At 40.0% G+C, this 23,154-nt stretch overlaps 1 protein-coding gene across 1 annotated transcript in view; it reads left to right on the top strand.

Annotated features, from left to right (window-relative positions):
* The window catches only part of TRHDE (thyrotropin releasing hormone degrading enzyme), a 1,875,424-nt gene that overhangs the window by 918,703 nt on the left and 933,567 nt on the right, over window positions 1–23,154 (top strand). The gene's annotated exons all lie outside the window — the stretch shown is intronic.

Raw genomic sequence — 23,154 nt, 5'->3', positions numbered from 1 at the left:
AGAAAATTATCGCCGCTTTTGCGGCCGTTTTCGTCCGAAAAGCGGCGATAATTTTATCGCCTAATTAGCAATGTCACGCTAACGCGTGAAACCTTGCTTTAGCGTAGGAAATCTTAACGCCCAGCTTTGCATCTCTAATGATATGCAAAGTGGGCGTTCCTGACCTGACATGACAGGAGAAATGTCGCTAAGCGACATTTCTCCTATCATCAAGCCCCACGCTATGAAGCATAGCGGCAGGAAAAGTAGTGATAACCCCTGTTATCGCTACTTTCCTACGCCTGCTTCAGGACTTACTTAGCCATGATATCCCTTGGAAGGAGGATATCATAGCTAAGTTTGTGAGTCCCTATCAACAAGCTAACGCCACATTTCGTGAGATTATTGCTGGGTTTCCAGCGATGATCTCACGTTTGGCAGTTAGAGCTAGGATTTTTGTCGCTTTTAAGATAAGCGTTGATAATAGCACGCTATCTCAGCGATAAAAATCCACGCTAGCCGACGATAATTATCCTAGCGCTAAGTGCGCTTAGGGATAATTATCGCCGGTTGTTGTTGAAATGCCTCAGCATTTAGAACTGCATAAACCCTTGTTTGGGTATGCCCTAAACCTATATTAGGATTTAGAAAAGATTTTCTGAATCACAAAATAGGGTATAAATGGTTACCATTCAGTATTTAGAAGGGTTGTGTTTTCGGTGTCCCTTCAATATACTGAATCATGATCCTATTTACTAATTGTTAGTGACTGGAATTTCAGTCACAATCCATCAATATGTTTTCAACTCTCAAGTTGGGTGTTAACTCATTTCGCAAAAGGGAAGGATTGTAGTCTATCTGGGGGATCACACAAAAATTATATTTTAGTTCCCACTTTTTGGTTTGTTTTAAGTTTAATTCACAGTTTGATTTGGTTTATTATAAAACTATATTATCTATATCATTCAAAAGCACAATTAAGACCATTATATTATTATACGCCATTTGGACACAACCAAGCATAGATTAAACGTATCTGTAAGGTACATACACAGATGGTAAAATGTAAATCTTGTCCTTTTCTCACCGAACACCTAAGGAGAACCTTCCTCAAATAAAAACTCAGATTAGATCCTATTTGAGAGTCTCTATGGGGCATATTAACAAGGAACAGGGAAAATTAACGCTAAGGGCGCTTAGCGGTAATTTTTTATAACTCCCGCTATCGCTGGATAATATCGCCTGCTTATCGCGTTATTAACAACGCTAACCGCCTAGACGTTAAAAAATCCAGCGATAGTGGCATTTTGGGAGGTTATCGCTTGTAATGCAGCGATAAAACTACAAGGATAGGGATATCCTTGTTGATAGCCCATGGTGGATTTAGCCATGTATTCCACCTTCCATTGGATTACATGGCTAAGTCTGAAAATTAGCAGACCTAAAAAAGCAGCGTTAACCGTGGTTAGCGCTGCTTTTTTTGTCTCTAACAAGGTTAGCGTGAAGCTTGATAATAAGAGAAATGTCGCTTAGCGACATTTCTCCTATTATTTTGCCCTGGAACGCCCACTTTGCATCTCATTAGAGATGCAAAGGGAAGCGTAGTGAAAAAGGGTGCTAACATGCGATTTTAGATGTTAGCACCCTGTTGTTGATAGAGCGATATTTTCATCTCTGCTTCTTTGGCTTTTTAAGCCAAAAAAGCGGTGATAAAGCCCTTGTTAATATGCCCCTATATTGATTAGGCACTGCATCTTCCATGTTATCATTTCTGAAGTAATATTGTTTGAAGATACTAGTTGCTGTACAGTCCCCACATCTACTAAGCAAATATAAAAAAAGAACATTTGCAAATTAGTTCCTTCTCCATACCATAGAGACATCCTATATTTTGCTGATTTATTGCACTCCAGATTTCTGAAATATCTAGAAGGGACGCTGACCCTAAAAAAATACAATTATTTGTTTATCGTTCAGTATTATGTGATCATATAGGTAGTTGCTGTTTCGAGCTATTTTATAATGATTGAAATATAGGATTTCAAGACACCCAGGTGAGTCAACCAACTTATTTATTCTAGACTGTAGTATACTGCTTTATAGGTTTTATTAATCCCTATATCATGATCGTCTGACAATACAGTGTGCTCAAGCTAATAGTCCACCTTATTCAACATTTCTCAATCTGATTCTTTAACTTCTTTCGAATAGAAATTGTTTAACCAGGTCCTTGGGGGTTTCCAATATCATACCAGCTCCTCAGCAACACATTGCAGTGCCACCATATTCACTGTTTTATTGTAAACTCTAAATTTGAACTCGTATTGGTTTGTGATCGATAATGCCTGCTTCCTTTCCTTTTTGGTGTGTTCTGCCTTGATGTTTTTGCCTTTTTTGAGCTGATTTTGCTGGAATTTCGCCTCTGTATACCGTGTCTCTGGCGTTTAGTCTCACAGTGTATGTGGTCTATTCCTATAATATGAAATAACATTGCCAAGACCCACCCATTTCAGTATGGTCACAGTAAGTTGCACAAGAATTTAACCAATGTATGTTAAGCATTATATATGGGCTGTCCTGTACAGTTCCATCAAGCAAATGCATTAACGCAAAATGATGACACCAGGTTCATTATTGTGGCTTGGCAGACTGGCTCCTTCACAGAGGAAATGTATTGGTCACATAGAAAAAAAACTACTTATATACAAATTATAAGTTTTGTCTAACTGTGCAATGCAGTCTTCAGGGTGGGTACCTAATATTTAAAAGTGAAACGTGCTAAATGTTAAAGAAAAGTAACTGCCTACATTGAAAAGCTATACAATGATGTTTTTGCTAAACCTTGGCGTAGTACTATACTTCGCTCACGGAGCATACGTAGTTTGCAGTACGAAAAATGCACGTAGCACAGTACAAAAACTGTGCTACAACACGTAGCGTAGCAGTAATATCCATAATACTCACATCTGCTTTGTTAAAGCAATTTTACATGCTAAAAAGCATATAACCATTTCACAAAAGTGAACTGTGAATGAAAATATCAGGAAATGAGAGAGGTGATGATTTTGGGGTCCCCCATAACCTAGGCCGAGGACCAAGCAGATGCCTTGAACACAAAGAGCATATAATGCTGGTGAACGATTCAGTGGTGGTCTCTTCCTCCTAGGACCACCCCAAGCACAGTTATGGGCAAAAATACAATCTCAACCAAAGGCCCTGCAAAGCATTATGGGATGAGATTAGCAGTGGGCAGTGAATAATATAGGGGCATATCAACAACAACCGGCGATAATTATCTCTAAGCGCACATAGCGCTAGGATAATTATCGCCGGCTAGCGTGAATTTTTATCACTGAGATAGCGTGCTTTTAGCAACGCTTATCTCAATAGCGATAAAAATCCTCACGCTAACAGGCTAACGTGAGATTATCGCTGGAAACCCAGCGATAATCTCACGTTACCTTGTTGATAGGGACAGGCAAACTTAGCCATGATATCCTCCTTCCATAGGATATCATGGCTAAGTCAGAAAAATACCAGATGTAAAAAAGCAGCGTTAACTGCGGTCAGCGCTGCTTTTTTTGTCTCTAACAGGGTTAGCGTCATTCTTGATAATAGGAGAAATGTCGCTTAGCGACATTTCTCCTATTATTTTACTCTGGAACGCCCCCTTTGCATCTCATTAGAGATGCAAGGGGAAGCGTAGAGTAAACGGGTGCTAACATGCAAATATGCATGTTAGCACCCTGTTGTTGATAGGGTGCTAGTTTTATCTCTGCTTTTTTGGCTTTTAAAGCCAAAAAAGCAGAGATAAAGCCCTTGTTGATATGCCCCTTAGTGTCCAATATCAAAAGAATTCTACAAAGAGCTGCAGTTCAACTAGTCGTTACTAGATGTCCCTCACGAGTCAAATGCAAAAGCATTGAAACCCTCTCATGAAGCTTTTGCATTTGACTCATGAGGGACATCTAGTAACGACTAGTGGAACTGCAGCTTGATGTAATAATAATTTCAATGCTTTTGCATTTGACTCCTGAGGGACATCTATTAACGACTAGTTGAACTGCAGCTCTTTGTAGATTTTGATATTGGATATTATAATATTCACTGCCCACTGCTAATCTTGTCCCATAATGCTTTGCAGGGCCTATGGTTGGGATTGTATATTTGACAATAACTGTGCTTGGGGTGGTCCTAAGAGGACGGGACCACCACCGAATCGTTCAAGAAGATGTGCTTTTTGTTTTCAAGGCATCTGCTTGGTTCTCACCCTAGGTTAGGGAGGATCCCAAAATCATCACCTCTCTCACTGCTTGCTAATTTATCATTTTCACTTTTGTGAAATGACTATATGCATTTTAGCATATAAAGACAAAGATACTTATTTTATCATAACTTGCACTTTGCAAGATGCTGTTTGCAATTATTGCTCAGAGCAGCCAAGCACACAGTGCTAACAGCTACTCACTATGCAGTTTGTGTAGCTGAGCATAGTTCAAAGTGTACTTTCCATAGCTACGTGTAGGGCTACTACGCAAACTATGCCCAGGGTTAGTTTTTGCTGTATACATAAAAGTGATGTTTCACTCCTTAGTTGATTAAGTGTTATTTTGCAATTTGGTTGGGAAATAGCTCAAACATGATACAGAATTCATTTTAAATTATGTATCTCACACTGTTTCAAACGTAAATGTAGATTTTTGATACCTATATCAGGAAGATTGCTTCTAAAAACATACTTTATCTTGCTTGAATGTGTCAATCGTAAATTAATCAGTTCTGCTAGTTCTCTTCTCTCCAGTGCAGTAAAAAGAACCTTGTGTGATGTTAAAAGATCTGTCTGATAGAGAACAAAAGAAAGAGCTGAGATAGATGGGTGTCTAATAGAAGTAATTACTGCCCACTTACCTTACGATTGGGTATTTGGGAATAGATACCAACAGATAAGGTTAAAAGGGATGACGCTTATACCTGGCTTTTCACATCTCAATGCAAAGTTGACTTTTAGTTGACAGAACCCTTTCAAAAGAGCGGCCTCTGTTAGACATCTCTCTCTAGTCGCAATAGGGAAGAAACTTGTTCCCAGATGAGGAAGAGGGAGTCATTCAGTATTTGCATAGGGGAATCTCTGGGCTAGGAATAGGAGCTCTCACTCCTGCAATTGTGGATGAAGGCTTCTTTGATAGTAAGCAAGAACAGTTAGTGCTATGAAACTGGGTGGCTCTTGGTTGGAATTCTGTAGAGATAGGAATAGAGAGTGTCACTGTTTTGAGCATGTGTTAAAATGGTACCACAACATCAGCACACCATAGCAGTTGCAGGCCTTGAACAAGCAGAGAAGTCTGCTTTCCGTCTTCCTGTGAAGAGGGTTGAGTTTTGACCTGCTCTCGTATCACTCCCAGGGACAAGAAGAGCCCTCTGGTACAGTTGGCTTGCCTCCTCCACTGACTCAGGAACACAAAGGGTTGAACAAGGTGTCCATCATATGTGTGAGGAACTTGTTTCAGTATTACTTCCACGTACAGCTGACTGTGTGTTTTAGAGCCTTCAATGTGTTCCAAAGTAACTTGTCCATCCCTCATTAAAAAGAAGTATTGGAATCTGCAAATGTATAATAAAGAGAGGGGTGGTTCCTTTTCTGGAGCTCTTTTGTACATTGTACTCTTTTGTACATTGCAGCTAATAACACACAATTATGCTAGGTAGAATGCCCTGTTCTAAAACGGGGTTGACCTCAACAATATACCATTTGTTGAACTTCTTTAATGCTTTGTTGTAACACTTCTTGAGCAGTATACACTGAACCTATTGTGTATTTTTTAGATAAACACCTGTCATGGAATTGCCTTATGGATGTTAGATATAAGCTAATATTACAGAGAATTATTTTCAATGCCCATGAATCCATTTCTCTTCAGAAAATGCAGTTTATAGTTAATCCTACTTTGCCTAAAGATTAAACAGTGTACATAAGGGTATAAAAACCCCAAGTATGACTAATTGTGTTCTTAAAATATTTACGTCTATCAGATGTATGAGTAGAAGGAAATTCATTTCATGCTTAGAACTTTATATTAAATAATCTTTTATATGATTAAATTACCTTCCTCTCAAATACTCATCCAATTATTTTTACAGAGTAGCCATCCAATAGTCAGTTGAGTACCTCTAAGTTCCTCTCACAGACATGGATTAGATTACCTCAAGAACTACTACCTCCTTCAGTAAAACAGAATCCGGACACTAATAGTATATTTAAGAGTAAACAATAATTCTGCTCTCCGGAAGGCTCCCTTTGTCTCTCCTGAGAAATCTACCGGAGGAGTCATTTAATATGGAGGAATATCCTGTGCCAGAACTTTACAAATTGCTGTTTCCATCCCTCTTATCATGAGAGACATAACTTACCATGACTTACCATGAGTTTTTAATGGTAAAATGACCAGAGTTCAAACTGGAATTTGATTGGACATATTCCCCATTACTCATTCAATTCCACAGCGCAAGATCTTTTTTTTATTGACAGAGACCCTTCTAAACACCTTATGCTCATTGTTTCACTACAGGGATAGTCAATAGCACTGACATTATTCAATTTCTCAAATACTGCTTAATCTATGTAATTATAGACTCAACACATTTGTTCCATAATTCATCATCATCATAGTCTTTATTCGAATTAAGAAATAATTCATACAAGACACAAACATATACATAAGACAACAATATAAAATCCATTTCAATAAAACTATACAAAGTTTTGGCAATAAATAATTAAAAAACAGTTTAAATTGAGAATTAAACATATCAATTGACTACGGATGAGCGAGGTATTAAAAAGAAGTGATAAAAAAACAGCTGAACAATAAAGTATCCCGGGATTAAACCCTATGTAGGTGGCGCCTCAGCTCCCCGTATAGCATTACATCTTAGGGACCATGCCCATCCAAGGTATTTAGCTAAGGCAATTGAATGGACTGGAAAAGTGCTTGTGCTTAGAATCCTAAGAGCGACGGCAGAACTCCTTGTGCCCAATAATTTGCACAACGGGATAAGCCACCGTCGTCTGGGATTGACATAAACAGGGCAAACAAACAGAAAATGGGCAATAGATTCTTTTGGATTGCCACAACCGGGACAAATGTCTTTATCTGTGCCGAACCACCCACTAGTTAGAGACCTGAGTGGTAAGGAACCTGCTCTAAATTGAAAATAAAGCTTCCTGTCCCTAGGTAAATTATCAGCTACATAATCTACAGATTTAAGAACATTGCTTGTAAAGGAATCAAAACAGATATTAAAATCAAGGCTTGATCAGCTCAATTGATGTTATTGCTGGGGTCTTAAATACTGCAGTAAGACTTTAAACAGCTTATTCATCCATTCACCCATAGCTGAGATGTTTTGCAGCCTCTTAATAATATCTCTAATGCGATAATGGGAGGATGTATTACTCTGCTTCATATAGTGGAAAACATCAAAGGAAACAAACACTGGTGGCTGCATTTACCCCCAGTCTCTCGGGCATTATTGAGTCTTTGTAATGGGAAGGTCATTGGCCAATTACTCAAAGAAAGTCTAAATCCTGAGATCTAACAAATGAGAAGCGGATGAAAAACAAACTATAACAATATTATTGTTGTAATCAAATCAAAGAATAGAGGACAAATATAATAGTTTTACATCCTTTGATGAAGCCTTTCTAGGTCATTTTAAGGTTTTAGTTTCAGTAGCGAAGCTGAATAATTTGACTTTGTCATCCAATCAAGGCATCAACATAATTATTTAAAAAATACACCTGCACTTATTGATTGCTCCTATGGGAATCTAGTATTTTAGCAGGTTGTGGCATATGTGTGAGATAAGGCAATGACGTGCCTGGATACCCTATTGGGTGATTAGCCACGCTTTATAAACCCTGGTTGAGCAATCAAGGCATCAACATAATTATTTAAAAAATACACCTGCACTTATTGATTGCTCCTATGGAAATCTAGTATTTTAGCAGGTTGTGGCATATGTGTGAGATAAGGCAATGACGTGCCTGGATACCCTATTGGGTGATTAGCCACGCTTTATAAACCCTGGTCGATTGATCGAAGCAAAATTAAAAGGTGTAGCTACTGTATGCTGAATTGTTTTTGTCATGAGTAAGAGGTAGAGGTCAGAGCTTCTCTGGGATTTCCAGAGCCATGAGACTAGCCATTGAGGGACATCAGCAATATATTGGTTGAGGAAGCACCAGTGCTTCCTTGATTTTAATTTCTCCCATCCTATTCAACCAGTAATCTAGCTTGTGTAGCTCGAAGGTAGGACAGTAGGGTTTAGAGTAAGATATCCCACTGGCATGCTCGGTAGTAGAATATGCTACTTGCCACTTTTACTGTTGTCCTTACCAAGCAAATGCATCGAACAGTGATTAATATGTTTTACTCCACGCGAATGCAAGGGCTGGGGGATTGCCTGAAAGATTTAAAGTAGTCTGAGGAGGACTTCATCTTGACTGGTTGCTCTACACAGTCGGAAAAAGTGTTGTGCCTGCACTTTCTGAGGTTCCTGCTTCAGCATCAGTGGAATAAGAAGTAATTGAAACATATGGCCTGATCCATTGAGGACACTGTCAACCCTGTGCAGATGACTGCCCTTGAGTCCCATTGAATGGGAATGAACTTGCAGAAGGACATGAACTATAACTCGGCCAGTTACCATGCACACTCTTCTCATAAGTAACATTATTTGAAATGTTATGAGCGTTGTCATGAATGCTATGACTTTATGTGCTATAAGTGATGTAAGATGATAGGGTATGAGTGGTACATGTACAAGGTGCACATTTAGTTAATTTAATCTGGCTAGCAAGTTGACAACACTCTGTAGGGTGGTGCGTGAGTTATAGTAAATTGTGGGCAGGGTGTAAATTATAACTTTAAGCTATAATTAAAAAGTTCTCACTATAACTGTTGGAATTATATTGTTTGTGTAGTTTAAGTTGGTTTTGTATAGCAATAATACATAATGTTTTCCCAACTATAACAAATCTTAAACATTTCGTTTTTTTAATTGAATTTATATTTGTTTCTAAGCACATAATGTTGTTTATTGTGGTACTAAATCTTTTACATTTTTGTTTTTGTACCACGGTATATTTTTGCAATAAGTCAAAGCTCATTATAGATGTCAGCGTCATCTGCGTGCTCATTTTGCTTTCAATAGTGGTTCCTCTGTAGTACTGCGGTACCTGTGTAAAATGTAAAAACTATATGCACACCAAAGAATTTTATTTAAGCCAAAATTCAGTTGTCGGTATGATGCAGTTTCCTAATGGCCATTATCTCTTTTGTTTTGTCAAAATTAATATTTTGGTTTTATTTCAATAAGTACCATAGTACTTTGTAGATAGTTTCAAGATTGTACTGCGGTTCTCTGTAAATGTTTTGAAAAATACACAAATCAATACAAATACTTTTCCCCAACTCTACAAACTATGCTAAACTGCCTCATTTCATCCTATACATTATGAAACAAATAATACGCTATATTTCACATTAAGACAAAGCATGGTCTAAACAAAAAGGCTGCTTTTTTATTGTTGCAAGGGCTTTTATGAACCAATAATATTGTCTCGCCATTGCCATGTATGGTGCACCGCAATCTATCACTGTTATTGCACCTTATTACTTAAAAATGACTGAAAAAATTCAGATCGAATACCAAAAAGGGATCTTCCCAATCAATGCGCTATATTCTTGCCAAATTGCATGTTAATCTGTTCAGCCATTTTGTTGCTATGTCTGTTTAATAAGTCTATGGAAAATGCATTGTGGAAACCTCTTTTGGGGTCCTCCTTTTTTCTTTGCACCCTGTTAACTAATCACCCCGAAACTTTGCATCATCAACCAATGTAGAAAACGGAATAGGTCTGCAAAGTTACCTAAAGATTCATCAAGTGGTGACAACGTTATTAGCAAGCAAAAATTGAAGGAATTCCTAACTCCGGGAACCCTAGCTATAACTACAGAGTGGCTACCACCATACATATATTCTTCTCTGCAGCAGCAAACCTTGTCCTGCAGGGCCTCTCAGCGATGGTATCCGGCCTCTTGATCCCTTTTCAGTGGTATCTCGCTGGACATTTTTGATTTATAAAAAGTTATCTAAGTCTGAAGGTAAAAATCTTCATTGGGCTAGACCTCCTCCTTGGCCTGGAAATCTAGCTTTCCCTACACTGAGCTTTTTCGGGCCATTGTCAATAGCTTCATCCAGAGGATCCTAGATGACAATGACTCTTCCTCGGATACAGCCTGCTACCTTATCCTCTGAACTCTACCTTCTCGTGGACCTCTCTTCCAATTATTTTCTAAGTCCCAAGGTAAGGCAAGGTAGGACTCAATCCACCCAGTGGGCCTTAACTTTTGATTTTGCCCCAGTTTCGTTCGACCAGATACCTGTGGTTTGCGCTTTGATCTTTTAGGTGCTTTTTCCACTAACAACTTTCAAAATATATAACTATTTTTCTACTTATTGTATTTAATTTGTATTGGTGACACTTTATTCATTGAAATGTACTCTATTTTTCTGAATTAGTTTGGGATTTTTCTTGTGCTGTTTTTTCACTTTATTACTGTTTGTGTGCTGCAAAAATACTTTACACATTGCTTCTAAGTTCAACCTGACTGCTTTGTGCCAAGCTACCAGAGAGTTAAGCACAGTGTAATTTAATGACTTTTGTGGTTCACACTGACAAGGATTGTTGTTGTTGTCTGAGTGGAGCTTCCAACCCATTAACCAATAACCCAATTTCTTACAGATAAGATCAAAAATAAATTGACATGTAACAAACAACATCACAGATTTGCCTCTTTGAACCATTCCTAGCCCTAAATATTCTGTTTCCTGCTAATGGATATGGGTATGGGCAAAGCGTTGAAACTGAAATAAAATAAAAGACAGTAAACAATACACATAAACTAATGTTTGGGTTCTATCCCTACTGTTCCTACCTTGCTACTCTGTGACCAACGGTAGCAAGGAAAGTGCCAGGGAAGAAAAGAGCAAGACATGGGCAGCAGCTGCTGTTGCTGGAAACCCTTAATTGATGTGTATGGTGGATGCTTAAGTTGGTGGGGAGACGATACCCTTTGTGTGCAGATGAGGTTAGGTTGCCGTAAATTAAGCCATTTTGGGCCTTTAATAAGCCTGAAAGTTATAGGTCTTTAGTGCTATGCGAAATCTGTAGAAATATATTTCAAGGTGAATCAGGTAGAATTCCAGAAGATCAATTATATGTGAAGATCTGCCTTCTAGTCATTTGTTTAGGAAATACAGACTGAAAAGAGCTTTAGTAAGTTATGCCTTGGTCAGGGTGGCAATTGTTTAGTCAGGATAGCAATGTGGAGCTAGTCTGAGTTGGGACGATGTAGAGCATTTCTACTCTTGTAAAAAAGAGATTTGGAATTGGGATTTTTTCAGCAGGAAATGGAGAATCGTCAGTGGCTGGGCCATTCTGGGCTCACAGCCTTATATAAATGATCACATAGCAAGCAACCAGAACTTTACTACTGCAAGAAGCAAAGTGATTTTGTGGACCATCTGAAGACAGGAGTAGGATTTTCTTTGAAAATTCAAGATAGCAAATGTGTTTTTGGTGACTACCTTTACTTGGTGTGTAAAGTAGAGGTCATAATAAAATAATACTCCCCTATTTTCATGCTTTCTTTTCCGCACTTTGAGGGACTTGCAGCACACCCACACACACACCCAGAGGGATGAGGTACTTAGTCATCTTTGAGCATGAGCAGAGTCAGTATAGAAGAGCTACTTTTGCCACATTCAATGCTAGTAATGTTTCAGACCAATTGCCTCTTGACATTTCTATCTAGATTCCTTCATTATGTTAAAATAAGTTGAGTGTTTTCTAATTACGAGAGATAGCTAATGCAGTTAGGAATGTGGATCAATGGAGCATAAAGAGGTTGAATAATACAGGACTGAAATGTGAAGACCATTGGGAAAGGCAATCACCTAGAGACGTCTTAGGTGATACTGTTAGTATTTGATGGTCAAGAGCCTATTTTAGCTTGGTAGAAGTGACCTTTCAGAATAAAAGTGAAGTACATTAGGTCCGGTGCTCTGATTAGTAATTCCTTTATTAACTAGTCAAGCAAGATAAGGAAAGTTGATTACAACTTTCAATGTTTTACCAAGGCATGGTCAAACTTACAAAATACCATTGTTGGACATGATGTTGGGATCCCTATTGTTTTTGTTGGAGGAGAGAGTCAATTGCAGCCGAGGTTATCTAATCTTTGCCCTTAGCATAGCAATTTTGCCATGAAAGGGTTGACATAAAACTGTGAGAGCCAGGAATCATTATGATTGTTTATTGGCCACCTCTGTGTATCATTAAAAAGTCAATTAATGGAATTTTCTCCATCAATGATTTGAAACTACAAATGACCCTATTTAGATTTTTTCAAATACTACAAAACAACATTTGTATGCTAAAGTCTACACAAGGTAACATGGTTTGCGATACGAGAATTGGAATTACCAGTCTTCTGTTAACCTACCAGCATTATTCCTTTGAAAGCGACGTTTTGCTTGTTAGCTGTGTTTGTGTACTGTATACTATGTTTCCATTTTCTGTTGTAGGTTGAAAGGATATTGGATCGTCACAAAAATCATTTAAGTCAGCTGTTGCACTGTATAGCCGCAATGCCATGAAAGGCCCAAAGCACTTTCAGATCGTCGAATAAGAGACAGCTTTCTTTGTTGTGCACGGCGGATAATAATGTTTTTTTTTGCATGTGGTCAATCCAGGAAGAATTTTGGTGTCAGAAGTAAGGTTTATATGTTGTGCTCTAATCATGCCACAGTAAATTTATAGCTGCACTGAAACTTGTCCTTTGTGTGGGAGTGATAGACTCACTACCACATATACTGATTGTACTAAGTACAAGGTCTACATTTAACCCAGACGTGGAGAAGATATAGCCCAATATTTACTACAAATAATGTAGTTTGTACGGTGTACCGCCCAGTTGACATGCTACTGACAGACACCACAATAGAGGCTCCAGAGGTTTGTCCAGAAGGAGTTAAGGAACAAAGCTAAATAAATTAACAGAAATATCAGTAGTAGATTCATGCCATTCACTGAGAAGAAGTTCAGGCAAAGTCAAGATTATCCAAACACTTCTGTGAAGGATCTTTGTTATACCTCCCAGATGCGGTGGAGAAGCAACCCACAGACACCAAAGCAAAATGTGCATGAGATGCAACCGGGGGTGAAGGGGATATTCAAGGATTTTCTCAGACACCAAAATATAGGGCCTATGCTGTAACAACTAGGAGAGATGTAGATGCAAGCCAAGTGAAAAATATAAGATTCTTCAGTCAAGGGTTTATGATGTACCACCGTGGCAGTGGAAGCATAAAGCACAGTCACTTCAGTAAGGGTGTTTTGGGTCCACCTATGAGTGGTGAATGGGCAGGTCAAAGGCATTTACAATAGAGGAACTGTTATGTACCATCCAGAGGTGGTGAAGTACAAGCCAGGGATATACGATATTTGTGCACAATCTTTCCTTCTACAGGATTTCACCTTTATCACCTGGCTGTATCCATTGTAACATGCTGATTCCTGCAGGCATGGTGATAGAAAGTTAGGTTAGGCCAGGGAATCATTCTGCATGCCAAAACTATTCTATTCCTTACATGTACTCCTCACTGGAAACACGCAGCAACACAGAGCAGAAGCTGACCGGCCCTTATCTGCCATGATGCCTCCCACCCAAACACAGGGACAGAGCAGACATATTAAGGGTTGGGGCTCCAGAGTTAGCACCAATGCATGGAGAAGGGAGGAGCCAGAAAGGACCAAGTGAAACTGAAACAACCAATCTGGTTACCAGCCAAGCAGAGGAGGGGTTGATTAGACCCAGGGAGGTATATAAACAAGACATACTTGTTAGTCCTCGACAAGACTATTGTGGAGTGTCCTGACTAACCCTTCTCTCTCCTAAAGACAAGTGGCGATCCTAGGGAAGAGTAATACACTGGTTAGTGGGAGTGTAAGAAATTGGGTTAGTAATTGAAAAGGATGTGAGCCCTGTGTAAGTAACATATCTGCAATTTTCTGTTTACTGGGAACCAAATACCCCATTGTAGCACTTGCCTCTCTCTGGATAGCGAAGCAGAGCAGCCCAAGGCCTACTCATGGGAGGTGGTGTGGGCTAGCAATCTCACTATGGTAGCATGAAACACTACTCAATAAATTATTACCCAGTCCGAGCTTTTCCTTTTATAATATATTATATATATATATATATATATATATATGTATATATATATATATATTAATCAGGTCTTCTGGCTGAGTTGAGAGATCATTATAAATGAGGCAACTTATCTGCTGAGTCAAGAAATCAACATATCAATATATGTAAGGAATGCCTACTTGCTTTCTCAAACCGTCACCACATTAGTAAATCAACAACATGCCAAGATTTATCATTAAAACCAATAGAATTAATGACCATCATCCAATGCATTGATTAATTGTCATAAAATATTTTAAATAAGGTATCCCTAATCAAAACAACCATAAATGTGTGCTTGAGTCTTTCTTTTACATTCATCAGGCCACATATGGCAGCCATAAGACTAATCACAAGGCCCAAGAGTATAAACTCTAGCTTAGGAAATGCTAAAGTTAATGGTCAACTTCTCCGGAGGTTAGAAATGTAATCCTCTGGGAGAGGTAGAGTTACTTCTGTCAAAATTTTCCTGGGGGTCTTCTGCATCTCCTCCGACCCCACCCGTACACTTAAAGAATCATTGGTGGTGCCCCTGCCATTTTGGAGCACTACAATCAGATCAGCCTCTGCAAATAAGCACTTGCAGGGCATTATGAGGAGCTCCTCACCTGGGAAATTAATATTTTCCTAGTAGCTCTTCTGCTCCACGGTTCCCTTTGTTATCAAGGTAAGCCAAGTTACTTTTTGACTACTATCTGGTACCCAGTCCCTAAGCAAGTCACCCACAACTGCACAATTATTGAGAGCTGTGGGGGGACCAAAGCTGGCCCCATGCCCTGTACTGCATGGGAGCCAACATTTTACATTTTATCCCCACCACTGTGGAAGAAACTCCTTTTTTGCTCCTGCAGTGGGAGCAGCTCTGCTCGCTGTTCGGATGCAGCAGTTTGATACTGGGTGCTTTGGCCCAGACTTCCTGCATCTATACTGGGGGGGTGGGGTCCCCAGAAAGTTAAGTATTTGCAGAACGTCAAAGAGGAAGGGGTCCCCGGGGGCAAAAATTAGCTTTGGGGGGGCGCACACACTCCTCTCCCCAGAAAGTTCATTGCTTAATAATGAGCTGACCCTCGTTTCCCGGCCCAGGGGTAATTTAAAATACATCGGAGTGTTATGTGCTATTTTGTTAATATTTTTATAAATGGGAAAATATATACTACAGTCTACCTCATGAACCTGGGCTTGGTTTATCTCCTGGTGGTGAGCTCTAGCCACCAGAAACATGTTCAACAGGCCTCCTGGCCTATAAAAGGGCACACTTTGCAGGGAGCAGGATTTTTTAACTCCATGCACCAGTCTTCTCCTCTGGATTCGTCCTGGTGCTCATCTTCTGCTGGTGGGGCATCTTGCTCACTCAGCTTTGCAACCAGCCAGCAGAGCACCCTCCTGCCCGCACAGACCCAAGAGCATCCTGGCCTGCGATGGGGCATGGAATCCAGGTCTTCCCTAAACTGGTCCCCAGCGCCAATGATCCTGGAGAGACCCATCCTAGTACTGGGGTAGCTGGAGTAAAAGTCCGTAGACCACCTTTGCAAAGCATTAGGTGACTTATCTTTCCAGCTGATCATTCTTCTGCTGTTGTCACCTCCCAAATCCTAAGTCTTTTCTCTCTCTCTTTGTGCTGAGGTTTTTAGGTGGGGGTGGAAGGTTCTAGATGCCAGTCTCCCCTGGATTATCCTAGGATGTCACATCCTCCCCCAACCCCTTTCCCAACCCTGCTGCACAGTATTCTTGACTTTACAACATGGCACCAATTTATCTTTGGAAAAAAGCTCCTCCTCTAGTTTTGTCACTGCCTGATACCTTCCCACTGAAACCTCAAAGGCATGACCCTCCTATGTTGGCTCCAGAGGTCTGGGCATCCTACTTTGTCCAGTTAAACTGGGCTTATCCAACCCAGGTGCAGCATGACAAGCTAATTATCAGATGCAATTTTTCCTCCTCACCTCTTCCTTTTTCATGAACTGAGCCAAACACTGAGAATTGCTCCTTTTGTCTGGGGAGACCTTTGTTTGTTTGTAATTGACTTGGCCCAGTAGAGGCCTATGTTCCCTCTTCTGGGGAGCAGAGTTATTAACTTGGCCCAGTAGAGGCCTTCGTTCCCTCTTCTGGGGAGCAGAGTAATTAAGTTGGCCCAGTAGGGGGGACAAAGGCCTGGAAGCCGATTATGAGTTGAGCCAGAAAAATACGGCAACTCTCGAAGCCCCTTATGATGTTGCGTTAGTGTGTTGGGAAGGCAGATTTCACCTGTATGTATAATACAGTGAAAGCACTACAGATTTTCCAGTAAACCCCACTGACCTATCTATGAATCCTCATGCATGTTATACATCCGTGCAGAGCCTTTTCTATGCCAGGCTATCTGTGCAGTTACCGCACTACCCTAGAGAATAGTCTCCGGTGCAGCCCGGACATGAGCGTGCATGCTTGTGCACCAGGTTTGCTTCTTACATGCCCGGTGCCTCTTGACCCAGCTGCCATGCGGAGGTCTTATATTAAAAGGTGGGCAGTGGCAGTAAACACAGTCAGTACAATTACTGTGACTGAGACTCAGTTAGGGGGACTCACCAACAGTAAAGGTCCAAAAACCAGGTATTCAAAAGTGAAACATCCTGGTGGACTAAATGGCAAGACCTCCGGTGCTATAAGAAGGAGGAACTCACAGATAGGGTCTTGACCAACTGTTTTCTCTTGGGCCAGAAATTAGACGATTTAGTGCAGTTAATATTATTAATAACTATTACCACAGATAACCAATCTCCATTCTGTTTCGACTTAGAGATTGAAAGACTATACCTAAGAAGATGTAACAAAGATTTATACTCGGCTTCGATAAGCATTAGTTATATGTGAAATTGAATATGATGTATTGGTTAAATGGATAATTAGTCAAGTACATATTGAGCAATCTGAAACTTATCATCCCTAATGCTACAGGACTGACAATCACCCTGAGCCGCATGCATTCCTTTTACACTATTTCCCTGTAATGCAGATAGTCCTGCTCACCCGATGTATAACAACTAGTACCCTATAGAAGCTCTGCATTGGATGCTTTCTTAGGACTGGTCATGCAAAACTTCTGTGTGACATATAACCGAGTACTACCCTGGGGAATATTACCCATTGCTTCCTTGAAATTCATCACCATTGCTTCACATGATTAATGTCATCTGAACATCCATGGTGCCCATCACTCTGTGCTGGACAACATGCAATTCTTCTCCTCAACTAGTGACACTTTGCAATTATATGTTTATATGGAGGCAGTGGGAATAATTAACCTGTATTTTCGTATCTTATTTTAATATAGTCTGCATCATCCCAAATAAATCTAATTTGAGGCAGACTCCAGACAGTTATACAGATGTGATCTCTACATCACATAAAAAGAACCACCACATTTTAGTTGAGCCCACCCCAGTAATGATTATCCTGGGGTGAGTTAAATCTTCCTATGCTGAGACATGCCACAAAATGTGGGTGAGGATTTTTTTTATCTTAAGAGAAAAGGGACCCATTTTTGTGAGAACTAGGCAGAGTCCTTAGTTCCTTCATTAAATCGTGTGTCTTATATTTATCTCTGCCCTTTTATGTGTTAAAGTGTTTGTTTAGGGTGGGCTGATCAGCAGATACAACTTCTCCATTACTTATTTTGTGTTGAAGAGAAAAATATGTTTACTCTGCACCTGTTATGAGGGACATACCCATTATTGCTACAACCACGCCCATAATGTTCGCAAATATTCACATTCATGTAGGAACTAAAGATGAAGGAAGCCCTTTTTGTCCTCAAGTCATAAAAAGTATGTGCACAGGGCGGTCAGAGTCTTTCCTAATATTAGAGAACCCAAGGCTGTCACTAAGAAGTCCAGAACTGCAGCTTCTGGAGAGTGTAGGATGATACACCTCTTAAACTGCCCCTGAAAGGGAACAATATAGGGAACATTTTTTCTTTACAAGACAAAAGAAGCATGTTTTGCATGAAACAGCGGCACAGATGCTCAGGGACTTTCATCCGTACATATGTGCACATTGACTGATGCAGATTTGTTTATCTGTGTAAAAGTGTGCACATATGCTTGCAGGACTTCGTGAATATGGTTTATTAGTAGTATTGAGTTCTACAATGCTCAATTAACCTCTACTTTTAATGACTTTGCTCCAGTGCCTTGCAGGTGCTATAAGAAGCCAAAACCTAACAACAGCTGGTTTAATGACGATTTAGCTAAAACGCATTTCACCCTGCGTCCACTGCAACATACTTGGCCTCAGGACTACTTTTCTACAGCCATACTTAAATGGCAAATATTTATTTACAATTTTAAATGAGTCATTAGAACTACTAACTGCGCATATTTTGCACAGAATGTTTTTTCAGCCCCTGTGACAGCGGTTCCAGTCAATGAGTTAAAATTTTGATGGACTGTATATTGAAATTGCCGGCCCTGTATGTCAAACTTTTAACACATTTTTATTCCTAAAATACACAAAATTCCAAAGCAGGATTATGTTGTTTGGAAAAAACAAAAACTAGTGGTCCCCACACCATGAGAGTTGTCTCCCATCATGTTGGTGTCATTTAAATGTTTTTACTGTACCTTATTCCCACTTGTGTCATGGTAAGGGAGAGTAAAAATTAGCCATTCGGTTGCCCACTATAAATCGGACGGATAGTCTAATGTCCAAGCCTCTGGTGGCACTAACTCCATTGGTCGCCACACACTGGAGCTAGAAAAAACAAGTAAGACTGATCCCAAAAATACTTCTGACAAACACCCAAAAGTACTATCGACTAGGAGTAAGAAAGGATAGAGGCTGCGTGATATCAGAGAAAAAAAAAAAGGTTAAGGGAAAAATCCTTTGAGGATGAGAACCCTCACTCACTGTAAGGTGACATGCTTCATCATATGGTTTACCTGCTCACGCCTGAGATGTGGGCTACAACTCCCCAAGAGGAGGAGCTGAGGTGTTTTCTCACGATGAGTCGTGAAAGAAGGTGAATGAGGGTCAGAGTGCAATAAGATGTGATATATGTGGTGTCTAAAATTATCTCCTGAGGTCCACTAAATCTTTATTGGGTGGCCTCAGGGACAAAGTTAAAAGAGTGGACTGGGGATTATTCAAATATTTTCCTCATGAGGGTCAATGTGTTTCTGCCGTAGATTGGTCCCCTACAAATATACAGTGGCATTCGTCAGGACCTTAGTGTTAATTAGTCTCTCTGCAACAGTGTATATATGTGATTAGAATATGAAAATTAAACATGTTCATACTGGGCACCACAGGATCAGCGCGGTCAGGCTGATGACAACCCATGTGATTCCTAGGGGTTTGTCTTCCCATTATGGGTGTGAGAGAGATGCTCTCCAAACTCTAGGTACCCCTAATAGTGCCCAACTCAGTGTATATGGTCCACTTCCAAACGGGTGTCCTAGCACCCATGATAGGAAGACAAACCCCTAGGAATCACATAGGTGGTCAACAGCCTGACTGCCCTGATCTTGTGGTGGCCAGTATAAACCTGTTTAATTTTCATTTTCAATTTAACACATATACACTGTTGCAGAGTGACTAATTAACACTAAGGTCCTGAAAAATTCCATTGGATCCTTGTAGAGGACCAATATACGGCAGAAACAAGTTGACCCTTGTGAGGGATATATTTGATTAATCCCTAGTCCTATCTTTAACATTGTCCCTGAGGTCTCACAAAAAGGATTTAGTGGACGTCCAGAGATAAAATTTAGACACCACATATCACATCTTATTGCACTCTGCCCCTCATTAATCTTCTTTCACCGCTCATCTTGAGAAAATACCACAGCTCCTCCCATCGTGGAGTTGTAGCCCACACCTCGGTGTGAGGAGGGAACCCATATGATGAAGCATGTCACCTTACAGTGAGTGAGGATTCTCGTCCTGAAAGGATTTCTCCCTTAGCCTTTTCTTTTTGTCTGATACTAACTCCATTGGGCCATCATAGTAGTTTCTCAATGATGGAGATGTGGAAGTCTCTGTCGCTGACATACTTAAGGTCCTCCACACTGTAAATCAGGCAGACAGAACTTCAGTTTGGCAGAGAGGGTACTCTGTCGCCATGGAGTACCCTCTATGGAAAACTCTAAGCCAGCCACTAAGTTATTAGATGCTTTATAAAGTTTGCAAGTCTCTAGAAATCCTAAAACCTCTAAAAACGCAAACAGGCCAGTTTGTGTGCAGGTCGCACTGAGTCTGTGGCAGGGTAAAACTTAGATGAGCTGCATTGTTGTACTGATGAAGATGTCTCAGTCACATTGATTTTATTGGACCTTTTGCATTTGATTGACACCGTAGATGCCAGACACTGCTAACGCATATGGAAGATTTCGGGGTCAAGAACAAAGCCTTTCTTTGGCATCAGGATTTTCTCTCCTACAGACCAGTGAAAATGTTCCTCACCTCTTTGTTTTTGCCTAAGCTAGACGTCTGACCTGAGGAGGTTCACAAGGCCCTGTTTTGGTCCCATTGGTTTTGAAACTCTATAGTCTTCGTAGTGTGTACGTTATATACAGTATTTTTTTATTTTTTTGGCCTCTCCCTCTTTATCTATGTCAACAATTCTCAAATTGTCTTGAAGATTTCTGAAGATTTAAGACAAAGGCCATCAACTTACATGATTGCTTATACAATGGTAAATCATGGATGGATGAAATCCACACTTCTCTCATGTAGACTGACTCCTTTTGGGAGTTTCCTTTCTGCCTTCTGTCTGACTCATCATTAACACCATCAAACCAAAATAACTCTGTAGCGCATTCCTACCTGTTCCAACTTAGCACCTTGAAAGGGAGGGAGAGCTGATGATATCTCTCGTGCTTTGCCTTCGGTGCACCGTCTCTTTGAGTGTTATTTAAATTCCTCTGCTGGTTCATAAAACTCTTTTTTTCTGTTTTAGTTGCTGTAAACAGAATTGCTGCCTTTGATCTGAGAGTTATTTTTTTCTGCTGGTGACCAAATTCTGCCATTCCACCATCGAAGACAAGCATTTTTGGTTGTAACATCTGATCATTGGACCCTCTCCTGTTGTCCCTGCAGTTCCAAACCCCTATTTTAGGGAAGCCTTGCATACTTTGGTTTTTCCCCATCTTTCCCTCAAAATAGGCAATGTGGTGGGAACACCTCTTGATGTCAGCTCTAGTCTTGATTTCGTTGCAATGCTACCTCTTGGTGAATGACTGCGCTTTACGAATGATCAAATATTAATAGTAGTAATAGATTTGTAAACATACAATGGTACCCAATCACATCCAGCCTCAAGCAGTGGCATAGCCACTGTGTCATGGGTCCCAGTGCAAGAAAGGAAATAAGACACCTGATGGCTGTTTGAATTATAAAATACAGCAATAATCAGGGATCAGTGGGCCCTTGAGGACTCTGCGTCCCGGTGCCACTGCACCTGCTGCACCAATGGAATCTACACTCCTGGACTCAAGTCTCGCACAAAAGAATACAACACATCAGAAGCACTAATTATACTAAAAACCCATTAAAATTAACAGAGAAAACAGGAACAGAATGGGCAAAAATATAAATAGAGCATTCTTATCAGATCTGCATATTTATTGTTTGTGTGCTCTGTGTGCATATTAGTGCCTCTTTGAGCATCACTATATAAAAGCGAAAACTACTGGCTTTGTTAATATTTGTTGGAGGTAGGCAGAGAGATGTGTGCGCCACTAGTGTCTCACTTCAGAGAGAACTGTTAAACCCATTTCGAATTTGCTAACTTTTTTGCAGTCCTTTACATATAGAACGCTATTGGTGGCTTCCACAAGAGGCTACGGTTCTCGTACTAAGGATGTTCTAGTTTTTTAAAATTGTAGTTGAAATGTTGATGATTCGATGCCTTTTTGGCTAGGTTCACGCTACAAAAACCTACTTCAACCATAAGATTATGTTTTACTAAACTGTTAACTGTACTTAAAACTGTTGACTTATATAATTTTTTGAGTGCAATGTATTTTTAATTGGACATAACACCTTCCTCCTTCGCACTTGCATCATTGGTAACTGCACCACATGCACTCACTACTTTTTTGCGAAATATTATTTTGCCTTTAGTTTAAGTTAAAAAAAACATTTTATGAAAAGCTTAGCAGAAGCTAACTAACAGATAGAAATTGTTCAAAGGCTCACATATGCCATATTTATGTCAGTGGTATACAATTCTGATGTCCCCACCCAGTTACTCCTGATTAATGAAAATATTATCGAAATAAATTCCTTGTGGAAAACTGTCATTGTATTAAACATACCCAGAGCTACAGGGAATATTGGATTGTCCTACCCTTTCTAAATATGTTGGTCTTGGCAGGCCAGCTCGTATGTGCTGGAGTGAGGGTGTGCCACTTGGGTGTTGGGCTGTACTGTGGTATGTGGCCCCGAAGTTTCATCTGACTGAGATCATAACTTAACCAGGTGCTTGCTTTTTCCAATGGGCCTTTGTGTGTCTGAGTGGCAGGAACGAGGAGTGCCCTGTTGCAGGCACTACAGACAGGGAGTTTAAGATCACCCAACATCTCAGGTTAACATCAACATTCAAGAGACAACTAAAAGAACTTCTCCTCAACCGTCATCTCTTTGCATCTGGCCAATGACCTCAATCTATGTGCCCTCCAGTACTCTAGATACTAGTCGATGTACTCTGTTGTCTATGTTTCTACTCCTTTTATGCTGCTGTAAAGCGCTCTGATACCCTCCGGGTCTTGTAAGTGCTATATAAAAATCCAAAATAAATAAATAATCTCATTCATGGTGTTCAGTGGCAACACCGTGTGTTTCCAACCCCACAAAGGAATACATCTATATATTCTTCAGG

This window comes from Triturus cristatus, chromosome 4_1 (assembly GCF_964204655.1).
Source record: "Triturus cristatus chromosome 4_1, aTriCri1.1, whole genome shotgun sequence".
In the NCBI taxonomy this organism is placed as follows: domain Eukaryota; kingdom Metazoa; phylum Chordata; class Amphibia; order Caudata; family Salamandridae; genus Triturus; species Triturus cristatus.
This window is presented reverse-complemented; position numbering and strand designations above follow the sequence as displayed.